We start from the raw sequence: 14,223 nt of genomic DNA on the forward strand, positions 1-14,223 counted from the left end.
TATGCGCTTGTTTATCTTTTATATTGTACGTGTAATGTTTGAAGGGTTTGTCTTATCTGTGGGCTACTTATATTTTTAACCCATTAAAAACGGAATTATGCTATGGCACTGTTTTTGTCTTTTTTGGATTAATTGGGAGCCTCCATACAGATTCATTTGATTACCCTGTTTGAAGGATATATACCAGTCTGGAGCTTTATATACATCGCCTGATATAACTTACTTTTTGGTAAGTGTGTACCCCAGAGGGGGCTCGTTTTGTCCCACGCGGTGTCTTTTAAGGAGTTCGGGTGGAAGGTGCTACGCTGTCTGTCCTTTCTTAAAGTGAACCACATCTTTTTATGGGACTTTACCTCTACTGACTGATTTCCTTCACACAATATTTTTTTATAGTGTATTAGTGGTGCCTTGAGCATTTACACCAGAATTATCACTTTTAGCGCTGTTTGTGATTGTTTTAATCGTGCATTTATGCTCTTTTAATTGTGATCATTTTTTATCATGAATATGCAAATTAGCTATTTACGGCGATCCACAAACGTACGTCCGGCGGCGCATTTTTTTACGGCTTTTTACGGCATATAGTTAAAGCTGCTATATGGTGGCGTACTCAATGTTAAGTATTGCCGTCGTTCCCGGGTCCAATTTTGAATTTTTTACGCCGTTTGCGTAAGTCGTTCGCGAATAGGGATTTGCGTAGAATGACGTCACCGTCAGCATTGGCTGGTTGCGGTTTAATTTGGAGCATGCGCACTGGGATACCCCCACGGACGGCGCATGCACAGTTAAAAAAAACGCCATTTACGTCGGGTCACAACGTATTTACATAAAACATGCCCCCATTACATCCATTTGAATTCCGCACCCTTACGCCGCCAAAGATACACTACGCCGCCGTAACTTACGGCGCAAATTCGTTGAGGATTCGGAAAAAATAATAAGTTGCGGCGGCGTAGTGTATCTTAGATATGCTGCGCCCGGCGGACTCTTACGCACAGGTACATGGATCTGCCCAATAGTCTTTGACTAAAATGCAATTTTTAGTTTTAGTCACATTTTAGTCATCGTATTTTAGTCAACTAAAATCTCCAGTACATTTTAGTTGGATAAAATCATTTTAGCCAACTAAAATCGAATGTGCACACTACACAGCCCCCCACCATACACAGCCCCCACCCTCTGCACAGTATGCAGCCCCCCACCCTCTGCACAATACACAGACCCCCACCTTCGACACAATACACAACCCCCCCCTCTGCACAATACACAGACCCCCTGCCTCTGAACAATACACATACCCCAGTCTCCTGGGACAGCACTGCTAGCATACTCTGAAGTTAAGAATAAATCACTGCCATCCCTTTCTCATAAACAACTCCTCCTGTGTCACTCTCATTGTAAATCAAAGTCTCTAAATACCTCAATAGTTCTGTTCTTTCACTGACCCGGTCACATGACTGCTCTCCTCTGACGTTTAATTAATGGTCATGTGACCCCCTCTTCTCCTCCAATCTAAAGCAACAATCAGAGGAGGAGCAGAAGAAGTAGGAGGAGAGCAGCTGACAAGAACAGAGCGATTTCTGTATTTAGAAGCTTCGTTTTACAATGAGAGTGACACAGGAGAAGCGGCGTAGGAGAAGTGGCTGGCAGTGATTTTTCCTAACGTTAGACTATGCTTGCAGTGCTGTCCCAGGGCCAGGAGAGGTGGTGGAGCCAGCCTGACACCCCCCAATGTGTGGCACCCAGAGCGGACCACCCAATCCCCACCCCTGTTGGTAAGAACAAGTATCGGCGTATAACATGCACGCACTGTGTAATATGCCGATAAATATGGTAGTTCATGAGGGTAAACATCCCTCTTTGTCATTTTCGTCCCGTTTTCATTAAGGAACGAAAACGGATTTGATTTTCGTCATAGTTTTCTTCAGTGGATGAAATGTGTTGTACTTTTAGTTTAGTTTTCGTTTGTAAAAATGCCACTGACGAAAACTTTGATGGAAACATTTTCGTTGATGAAATTAACACTGCTGAGCACAGCCCTCTTCAGATCACCCCACAGATTTTCAATCAGATTCAGGTCTGGGCTCTGGCTGGGCCATTCCAAAATGTTTCTCTTGTTCTGGTGAAGCCATTCCTTTATTAATTTGAATGTATGGTTAGGGTCGTTGTCATGCTGAAAGATGAAGTTCCTCTTCATGTTCAGCTTTCTAGCAGAAGTCAGAAGGTTTTGTGCCAATATTGACTGGTTTTTGGAACTACTCATAATTCCCTCTACCTTGACTAAGGCACCTGTTCCAGCTGAAGAAAAATAGCCCCAAAGCAGGATGATGCCACCAACATGCTTCACAGTGGGTGTGGTGTGTTCTTTTGGTGATGTGTAGTGTTATTTTTGCGCCAAACATTTATTTTGCAACCTTGGTTTCATCAGACCATAACACATTTTTGCACATGCTTTTGTGAAACTTTAGATGTGTTTTTGCTAAATTTAGCCAGGCTTGGTTGTTTTTCTTCGTAAGAAAGGGCTTCTGCCTTGCCACTCTACCCCATACATACCCCAGACATATGAAGAATACGAGAGATTGTTGTCATGTGCACCACACAGCCAGTACTTGCCAGATATTCCTGCAGCTCCTTTAATGTTGCTGTAGGCCTCTTGGCAGCCTCTCAGGCCAGTTTTCTTCTCGTCTTTTTATACATTTTGGGATGATTTTCAGGTCTTGGTAATGCCACTGTTGTGCCATATTTTCTCCACTTGATGATAACCATCTTTACTGTGTTCCATAATATATCTAATGCCTTGGAATTTTTTTTGTACCCTTATCCTGACTGATACCTTTTAACAATGAGATCCCTCTGATGCTTTGGAAGCTCTCTACAAGACCATGGCTTTTGCTGTAGGATGCGACTAAGAAAATGTCATGAAAGACCTACTAGAACAGCTGAACTTTTGGGGGGGGGGGGGTTAATCAGAGGCATTTTAAATGATGGCAGGTGTGTACTGACTGCTATTTAACATGAGCTTGAATGTGATTGCTTAATTCTGAACACAGCTGCATTCCCAGTTATAAGAGGGTCTGCACACTTATTGTTTTTTAATTGAGTTGTACAGATCACATTAAAGGTGGAAAAAGTTCTGAAATGTATCTTTGTCTCATTTTTTTCCACAGAAACAAGACATTTTAACAGGGCTTTTTATATCCACTGTATAATATATAAAGTATCTCACAAACGCGAGTACACCGCTCACATTTTTGTACATTTTTTATTATATCTTTTCATGTGACAACACTGGCGAAATTACACTTTGCTACAATGTAAAGTAGTGAGTATACAGCTTGCATAACAGTGTAAATTTGCTGTCCCTTCAAAATAACTCAACACACAGCCATTAATGTCTAAACCGCTTTCAACAAAAGTGAGTACACCCCTAAGTGAAAAAGTCCAAATTGGCCCCAATTAGCCATTTTCCCTCCCCAGTGTCATGTGACTCATTAGTGTTACAATGTCTCAGGTGTTAATGGGGAGCAGGTGTGTTAAATTTGTTATCGCTCTTGCTCTCTCATACTGGTTACTGGAAGTTCAACATGGCACCTCATGGCAAAGAACTCTCTGAGAAAAATAATTGTTGCTCTACATTAATGTAAAACGGTGAGACCTAATTACAAAGATACCATTGGCTGCTTGAGACCAAATGGCATCAGATTCATAGGTCAAGGGGAACAGGGGGAAGCAAGGGGGATTTTGGTTGGAACTCTACATTAAGATGGGATAGGCTATAAGAAGATTGTGAAGACCCTAAAACTGAGCTGCAGCATGGTGGCCAAGACCATACAGCGGTTTAACAGAACATGTTCCACTCAGAACAGGCCTCACTGGTTGACCAAAGAAAATGAGTGCACATACTCAGTGTCATATTCACAGGTTGTCTTTGGGGGAAAAAGGCGTATGAGTGCTGCTAGCATTCCTGCAGAAATTGAAGGGATGGGGGTCAGCTTTTCAGTGCTCAGACCATACGCCGCACACTGAATCAAACTGGTCTGTATGACTGTCGTCCCAGAAGGAAACCCCTTCAAAAGATGATGCATAAGAAAGACAACAAACAGTTTGCTGAAGACAAGCAGACCAAGGACATGGATTACTGGAATGGAATGGATTACTGTTCTTATGAGACCAAGATAAACTTATTTGGTTCAGATGGTGTCAAGCATCTGTGGTGGCAACCAAGTGAGGAGTACAAAGACAATTGTGTCTTGCCTAGAGTCAAGCATGGTGGTGGGAGTGTCATGGTCTGGGGCTGCTTGAGTTCTGCAGGCAAGCTACAGTTAACTGAGGGAACCATGAATGCCAACATGTATTGTGACATGCTGAAGCAGAGCTTGATCTCCTCCCTTCGCAGACTGGGCCACAGGGCAATATTCCAACATGATAATGACCCCAAACACACCTCCAAGATGACCACTGCCTTACTAAAGAAACTGAGGGTAAAGGTGATGGACTGGCTAAGCATGTCTCCGGACTTAAACCCTATTGAGCATCTGTGGGACATCCTCAAAAGGAAGGTGGAGGAGCGCAAGGTCCCTAACATACACCAGCTCTGTGTCGTCATGGAGGAGAGGAAGAGGACTCCAGTGGCAACCTGTGAAGCTCTGGTGAACTCCATGCCCAAGAGGGTTAAGTCAGTCCTGGAAAATAATGGGGGCAACTCAAAATATTGACACTTTGGGCCCAATTTGGACATTTTCACTTAGGGGTGTACTCACTGTATTTGCCAGCGGTTTAGACATTAATGGCTGTGTTTTGAGGGGACAGCAAATTGACACTTTTATACAGTCATGTGTATGTCATTTCTTTAGTGTTTTTACACGGAAAGATATAATAAAATATTCACAAAAATGTGAGGGTATACTCACTTTTGTGAGATACTGTATGTATATATATATATATATATATATATATATATAGATAGATAGTGGGGCAGATTCACAAAGATCTGCACCCGTGCAGCGTATCTGAGATACGCTACTCCGCTGTAACTTACTTGGCAAATCTTTGAATCCAGAAAGAATTTGCGCCGTAAGTTACGGCGGCGTAGTGTATCTCTCGCGGCGTAAGAGTGCGGAATTCAAATGCGGCGAGTAGGGGCTGTGTTTTATTTAAATGAAGCACGTCCCTGCGCCGAACGAACTGCGCATGCCCCGTCCGTCAAAACTCCCAGGGTGCATTGCTCTAAATGACGTCGCAAGGACGTCATTGGTTTTGAAGTGAACGTAAATGGCGTCCAGCCCCATTCACGGACGACTTACGCAAACTAAATAAAAAATTTCAAATTCGATGCGGGAACGACGGCCATACTTAACATTGCGTACGCCACCAGATAGCAGCTTTAACTATACGCCAAAAAAAGCCGAACGGAAACGACGTAAAAGAATGCAATGGCCGCTCGTACGTTCGTGGATCGTCTGAAATAGCTAATTTGCATACTCGACGCGGATTACGACGGGAACGGCACCCAGCGGACGCCGAAGAATTGCATCTAAGATCCGAAGGCGTACGAAGACGTACGCCTGTCGGATCTAACCCAGATGCCGTCGTATCTTGTTTTGAGGATTCAAAACAAAGATACGACGTGGGAAATTTGAAAGTACGCCGGCGTATCAATAGATACGCCGGCGTACTTTCTTTGTGGATCTGCCCCTGTATTTCCTAGATATACTCACACACATACACAGGAATATGCACACAAATTACAATCTTCTTGAGGCAATCCTAACTGTTCACAGCGATTTAACAAAAAATAAAAAAGTTCCACTATGAGCATGTATTCCTTAATTACATAAAATTCTGACATTCACAAGACTGGATTTTGTCCATGATCCTGTGATGATGTCCATTCAAAAAACTCCCGTGTGGCAGCCTCAAGGAATCACATGCAGTATTTAGAATTGGAACTTGTGAATTAAACATGTGACTAAAAAATAATGTGCTACCTGGGGAGACGTTTCCAAACCTGTATTTCAGCATAGCTTCAGTGACCTATTTGTCTTCTGAACTGCATTTTCTTGAAATTAAAACTTCACGTAGGAGAAAAGATGTACATTTTATTTTTCCATGTCAATTATTCAATTTTAATAAAAACATTATAATTCATTTTTGGAATTATGAGAAAGATTGTAACATTAATATTTATTTTTATTTGTGACATATGCTTCATGATAGTTGACAAGTAAGCCTGCTATAATAATTGCAATAGTCTCAGACTCTATAAAAATAACTCAAACACCAAATTATCATATAAATTAATAGTCTTCTGCATAATGTGAATCATTTCTTATATTGAATGCAAAATACAATACAGAATGTTAGGCAAGTAAATAAAGTACTACTGTATAATTCTGAAAACATATATAAATTTGTAATTAACTCAGCGAAAAAAGTATTTGAAAAATAACTTTTTATATAATAAGTGATCAATATAAAATGTAAACACAACATACTGTTTTGGCATAAATGATAAATTATACTGATCATCACTATAAATAGAAACACGTTCCTTGTAAATGAACAAAACAAAAAAAATATGATATTTAGCTGACAATATATAAAAATAAAGGACTGATTAAATAATGGTTTATCAACCATTTCAGCAGATTGCACTTGATTTGTTAGAGAACAATTGCCGAATGCTAAATTCTGTTAAAGTAGTAGATTTTTTATTTTTTATAAAGATGACAATGTGGAAGGAAAAGGTAGTACTCACTAAATATAGTAAATTATACGCTGCGCTTTGGAATATTACACAATAAATGCGTGCTGAAGATTAAAACAAACACATGTAGTGTTAATATGACATATGTGACATAGATGTGATATAACCAATTAAAAACAATAATTATGTCAATTAAAACATTAATAATAAAGTGCTCATGTGCATCCAAGTGCTTTGTAACACAGATATAAGTGTCTGGTGGTATACAGGGAACAACACTAGTCCCACTTTAAATAGCAAAAAATGCTATTGTGCAAAAACAAGTCTTTTTATAAAGACAGTCCTGTTGAAAAAAGTGCATATGCGTGGTATCCAGTAATAGCACTGCTGACATGCTTATAAATCCATGCATCTGAAAATGATTGACAGGTGTTGCAGATCATGCATTGGTGCTCTCATTCCAGTGACCCCCTAGGTATTAAATGATCACTTTGGAGCGTGCGACTTAGCGATTATGCTCAGTCAGTACATGCTTGTGAACCACCCCTGGGTTCTCTAATGGTAACAGGATCCTGGGTTTCCTACGCAGTATCTTTTAGATATTACAAATTTTAATATCTCCAGGGGAATAGGAATAATAGATGTAGGTTCAGATGTAGGGGGTGATTTATTAAAGTAGCGCCAAGCAGCTATTGCCGTGGATATAGTGGGATGTTTGTATGGAGAGTGAATTCGGGAGAATGATTGAGCATGGATAAGGGAGCTTAATCTCCCCAAAGGGATAAACAATTGCTGTATGTCTTTCCATTGTTTTGTCTCAGAGGTAATGTGCTAGGTTCAGCACTACTGCTGTCTTTTATATCCGGTAATCCCATCCCGCCAATCTTTCTATGCTTAATAATTGTGTTGTAAGAGCATCTTGGTTTTTACCTTGCCATGCGTAAGCAGCAAGGGTTTGTTTCAAAGTCAGGAAGAAAGAAGGAGGGGTGTGAAGTGGTAATGCCCAAAGCAGTAACATTTTAAAGGCTGTGGATCTACCCACCCACGTCAAATAGAATTTGCTCAATCTATCCATATCATGTCTACAGAAGGTGAGTATTAGGATATAATTGGCTTGATATAATTTGGAAGAGGAGGATGTTAGGAATATCCCTAAATGGGACACACCCATACTCCTTGTGCAAACATCAGACCTACGGCACTGTCCATCCACAGCGCTGCCTGTCCCCTCAGATAGCAGCTGGCATCGCAGACATGTGGCGTCATCCCCTCAGAGGAACTGAGAAGACGTGTGTGGTCTTCTCCTTGTCCCAGCGGCGCCACAGTCCCAGCCAGTGCTGTCTACGCCTGAGGATTCCTTCACCTTCCTCTCTACCATCGATGGCTGACAGCTAGGGATTAGAAGCCCTAAGGTACTGTGCGTTTTACTTTCATCATAGGAGCTGCTCTCTGAGTCCTGAAACCTTAACCCATTGTGCTCTCTGGATTTTGGATGACACCATCGCTGACTGTATATTGTAGTCTATCCTATTTACCTAATTTATTTGCATTCATTACATGGACTATTATTTTTTTTTTATGTTTGGATTGGACCCATCCTATGCTATTGTAATCAATAAATGGACTTATTTTTACACTTTTTGGTACTACTGTAAGTTTATATATGTTTGAGAGCCATGAGCGCTGATTTTAGTGCTTTTCTGTGTTCAATTAGTACTTCCGGGTACGATTTTTTCCTGCAGCTCTGGACTCTCCTATTTACACTCTCCAAGGAGATATTGGTAACCTCCTGAAATATTAATCATTCTCATTTATACTACCATTTTTTAGCACCAGTGTTCTCGTTTTTGCATAAATTGTACAGGGAGCTATAAAATGTGCCAATGTGCGTTAGCAATGTCCTTGGGGTTTTGTAGCTTACCCCCCATGGATGGGGTATTTAAGGAAGGGGATTCTATGTTTAGCCCCTCTCTATTTAAGTTGGGGTGTCATTAATTTGCCCGCTTTATTACCATTGGCATAGTAGTTAGACCTACGTTTAAGTAGCTGTGCTGAGAGGAAGGTATGTAATTAATTTATAGCTTGGGATAGTTGGTTGCTTATAGCGATATTAGGCTTGGTCTTATTATCCAACTCGAGCCTCTCTATAGTGGCTAGAAGTGAGTTGAGCTGCTGTGTCATCTGGCACTTAGCTTGAGGCCCAAGTTTCAGCATAACCCCGCTTATGTAGGCCTTATGGGCATTCCATGTGGGGAAGGGATCTGTGGCAGAGGGCGCATTGTGCTCAAAGTATTCTTGTATTTGGTTGTTTATGTATTTGGTATTCGTAGAGTTAGACACTAGGAAAACATCATTGCGTCACATACTCATGTGCCCTGCGACACTTCCCCCACACAGATTGAGATGGGGGTGTGGTATGACCGCGTGATGGTGTGGAGATCATAAGATTTGATGTCCTGGAGTAGAGGTTTGTCCGTCAAGAACAGGTCTATCCTCAAATATGAACAGTGGGGTTTAAAAAAAAGAAAAGTCTCATTCTGTGGAGTCTTGACATCTTCAGATGTTGAACAGGGCATTAGTCCTTAGAAAGTTTCCCAATGTGGAAGAGCAGGTGCGCTTTGTAGTGGGGCCGATATGTCCAAAGAGCCATCTGAAACCACATTGAAATCCACACATAGTAACAAATGACCCTTTCTCTTGTTTTGGATTCTCTTCCATAGTTTGTGGAGGAATGAAATTTTTGGGAGTTGGGAGTGTAATGTTAACTATGGTGTATATGGTACTGTCGATGTCACACACCAAGATAATAAACCTTCCCTGGTCGTCCAGGGTGACATCAAGCGGTTTTAAGTGGACAGTATCTTTAATGTCAATTAGAACCCCTCTTTTCTTCTGCCTTACATTAGCAAAATATACATTGGGTAAATTGCTTGTGGGAGAAGGATGGAGCTTTGTTTTGAGCAAAATGTGTTTCTTGAACGCATAAGAAGTCACATTGGAGCTTAGTAGCATCATTCCATAGGGAGTGTCTTTTATTCGGGTTATTAAGCCAGTTTAAATTTAAGGAGTTGACTTTAAAAGGCATTATTATGCAGAGTTACGGACTTTCTGGTTTACAGAGGTTTCTTAGAATAGATAGGGAGAAGTGGTTGAGTGGGATGGTTCAGGTGCTTGCAGGCGTTTCCTCAGGAGGTGAAAGTGGCTTGTAGAACCCAGAGCATATAGGCAAGTGGTATATAGTGCGAGAGTAGTGTTCAGTCTGAAGATGCTATGTAGACTGAGGTTGGTTCCAAGTAGGTGTTAAAACAAGTAGGTGTTAAAACAAGAACGTTAATAAGATAGTTAGTTCAACTAAAGGTGCCTCTGTAAAAAGAATCTCTCTTAAAGAGAGAACAGAATGTGTGGTAATCTGCGACTACTAACTGGGGGTAATAAGCAAAGGCCCATATTTAGGGCAACCAACAGGGCTAATGTAGATACTTTGTGGCCAGGGGAGCCATTTCAGGTGATTACCTCTTCAGGATAGTCAGATCTCTTCCCGCTTGCATCATTCTGTCTGTGATTATGGTTAGGGTGGCCTCTCTGAAGCACAGATTGCAGAATATTCCATTGACGGAGCAGGGACAGCCCCTCTTCACGGAAACAGATGTGTAATTTTTTCTCTTCCCTTGTTACCACAAATTTCACCGGTTGTCCTCAATTGTATGCAATGTTGTGATTTAGTAGGGGTTTGGTGATGGTGGCTAGGTTCTTGCGTTTGTTCATTGTGTATTGCGAGAGATCTACACAGAAAGATAGCCTGGCGTACTGTTTGGGGAGTGTTGCCCTGTTTCTGATTGCCCAGGGGAATCTATCTTTAATGTGATAGAAGTGGATTCAAGCAATCGTGTCTCGTGGAACCTTGTCTGGCAGGTTGAGGAGTTTTGGAAGTCTGTGAATGTGATCGAATTTTATGTTATTTTAAGTTATTTCCCTATCCACATTTATTTCCAGAGTACTTGCCATGTTCTTCCCGACATTTTTCTGCCATTTGCAGCCCTCCAGCCCTTTCCCTTAGTTTTTTGAGACATTTTTGTAGTCAAAAGTCCGGGTCCCCATTGACTTCGGGTCAAAGTTCGGGTCGGGTTAGGTCCCAAATCCCAACTTTTTTTCGGGTCCGAACCCAAACATCCTAGTGTCCGCTCAACTCTACCAATGATTTATAGCACTATGAAGTTTCTCTTCTTTGTCTTTTAAAATATCCTTAAAAATCTGCTGGAGGAGTATTGAGCAGAGCAATTGGGAAGTGTTTAATCCATCTTGCTAACCTTGACAAGGTGATTGGCTATTCAGTTTACCAGTGGACCGGGTGGAAGTCTACTGCTGATTATTGTTGATACCAGGTGAGTCTGACCCCTATAACTTGGGGTCCATCAGATTTTTATTTTTTTTGAGCTATAAGAGAAAAAAAGACTGAAAATTCTGTGAAAAAAATGTTTTTTTTGTTTATAAATTATAAAATTTAGCAAATTTAGTATTTTTTCTTCATTCTTTTGCATAAATGTGAAAGGTGAAGTTACGCCGAGTAAATAGATACCCAACATGTCACCCTTCAAAATTGCACACGCTCGTGGAATGGCGCCAAACTTTGCTACTTAAAAATCCCCATAGGCGACGTTGCAAAGTATTGTGGGGTATTGCAGAGTATTGTGGGGTATTGCAGAGTAGTGTGGGGTATTGCAGAGTAGTGTGGGGTATTTCAGAGTATTGTGGGGTATTGCACAGTATGGGTATTGTGTATTGTGTATTGCACAGTATGGGTATTGTGTATTGTGTATTGCACAGAGTATGGGTATGGGATGGCTGAGCAGGGATGGATGGCTGGCTGGATCTGTGACTGCATGTGTCACAGATCCAGCCCACAGCACTCGTGCTGCATCTGCTCTCTCCCCCCTCTCCTCTCACACTGTACCGTTCGGTACAGAGAGGGGAGGGAGGAACCGGCGTCATCACATGACGCCGGTTTGTTTACTAGTGATCGCTCCGTCATTGGACGGAGCGATCTCGTGGTAAACCGCCGCTATCAGCGGCAATTTACCATGATCACGGACATTCCCGTGTGCACGCCCCCAGAGGGCGCGCGGGAGCGCGATTCTGGGAGGACGTCCATGGACGTCCTCCCAGAGTTAAGCAACCGCCTTGTAGATGTATATCGTCTATAGGGCGGTTGTTAACTGGTTAAAATCCAGGCGAGGAAGTAAGCAAAAAAGCCAAATGACCTCTTACCGAATCTGATGGACCCCAAGTTATAGGGGTCGGACTCACCTGGTATCAACAATAATCAGCAGTAGACTTCCACCCGGTCCACTGGTAAACTGAATAGCCAATCACCTTGTCAAGGTTAGCAAGATGGATCAAACACTTCCCAATTGCTCTGCTCAATACTCCTCCAGCAGATTTTTAAGGATATTTTAAAAGACAAAGAAGAGAAACTTCATAGTGCTATAAATCATTGGTAGAGTTGAGCGGACACTAGGATGTTCGGGTTCAGACCCAAACCCGGACTTTGAAAAAAAGTTCGGGTTTGGGACCTAACCCGACCCGAACTTTGACCCGAAGTCAATGGGGACCCGGACTTTTGACTACAAAAATGTCTCTAAAAAACTAAGGGAAAGGGCTGGAGGGCTGCAAATGGCAGAAAAATTTCGAGAAGAGCATGGCAAGTACTCTGGAAATAAATGTGGATAGGGAAATAACTTAAAATAACATAAAAAAATAAAAATAAAAAATAAAATCATTTTGACCTAGGAGGATGAGGTCCATATATAGTAGGAGGTTGAGGTGGATGTGGCGGTGTAGGTGGAAGCGGCGGTGGAGGAGGAGGAGGTAGCCAACACAGCAGGTTTTTTTTTTAATTGATTTATTTTTTAAATTAGGGTAAACCCCAAAAGAGTGAGAAAGATCTAGGGTTGGTACCTCATCCCTTTAAACCTGAACACAGAGTAATTACACAGGTTCTGGGGCTAATTTAATGTCGATAAGGCACCAAGTGAGTTTAATTAGCAGCACCTTAATCAGCCAGAGAACCTGTGTAATTAATATGTTTTTGCTTTTAAAGGGATGAGATGGCAACCCTAGAAAGATCAGAAAAAAAACAAATGGCTGGGTAAGGTCGACCCGGTGTCTATTCTTCCCAAGTCCTCTGGGATACATGCCTGGTTAATTTTAATGAACGTGAGCTTGTCCACATTGGCTCTGGACAGGCGGCTGCGCTTGTCTGTGATAACGCCCCCTGCCGTGCTAAATACACGTTCAGACAATACACTGGCCGCAGGGCAGGCCAGCACCTCCAAGGCGTAAAGGGCAAGCTCAGGCCATGTGCCCAATTTGGAGACCCAGAAGTTTAAGGGGGCATAGCCGTCATTCAGTACATGTAGGCGTGTGCACACATACATGCTGCCTCCTGCTAAAACATTCCATATCAGCTGGTGGTGCTGTTTGTTGTGGCGTGCTGACAAAGCTTTTCCACAAAGCTTTTCCACATTTCGGCCATGCTAACCCTGCCTTCTGAGGTGCTAGCGGTGCCCCTGCTGCGTTGGCGACCTCTTCCTCCTCCTCTGCCTTCGCCTTCTGCTTCCACTGTGCCCCCGCTGCCAGGTGGGAATTGCATCAGCAGCGCGTCTACCAGCATGCGGGGATCCAGCAGCGTGGCCACCCAGTAATCAGCACCTGTTAAAATGTGCGAAACACGCCGGTCGTTGCGGAGACACTGCAGCATGTAATCGTTCATATGTGCCAGGCTGCCCAGAGGCAACGAAATGCTGTCCTCTGTGGGAGGTGTATCATCTGTGTCCTCTGTATCCCCCCAGCCACGCACCAGTGATGGCCATGAGCTGGTCTTGATGCCATCCTGCTGTGAACATGGTTCCTCCTCCTCCTCCATGTCTTCCTCCTCCTCATCCTCCACCGCGTCATCCTCCAGAACTGTTCCCTTGCTGGACAATTGTGTACCTGGCCTTTGTTGGTGCACAAACCCACCCTCGGAGCCACTTGTGAAGGACTGCCCTGAAAGCCTTGGAAATGATCCCGATTCCTCCTCCTCCTCCTCCTCCTCCAGTGCCACATCCTCTTCCATCATCGCCCGTAACGTTTTTTCTAGGAGGCATAGAACTGGGATAGTCACGCTGAGAGCGGTGTCATCGGCACTGGCCATGTTGGTGGAGTACTCGAAACAGCGCAACAAGGCACACAGGTCTCGCATGAGGCCAAGTTATTGGTGGGGAAGTGGTTCTGTTCCGCAGAGCGACTCACACGTGCGTGCTGCAGCTGAAACTCCACTATCGCCTGCTGCTGCTCGCACAGTCTGGCCAGCATGTGCAAGGTGGAGTTCCACCTTGTGGGCACATCACATATGAGGCGGTGAGCGGGAAGGCCGAAGTTACGCTGCAGCGCTGCCAGGCAAGCAGCAGCAGGGTGAGAACGCCGAAAGTGCCCACAGACGGCCCACACTTTCTGCAGCAGCTGTGGCATATCGGGGT

Source organism: Rana temporaria, chromosome 3 (assembly GCF_905171775.1).
Source record: "Rana temporaria chromosome 3, aRanTem1.1, whole genome shotgun sequence".
Lineage (NCBI taxonomy): Eukaryota > Metazoa > Chordata > Amphibia > Anura > Ranidae > Rana > Rana temporaria.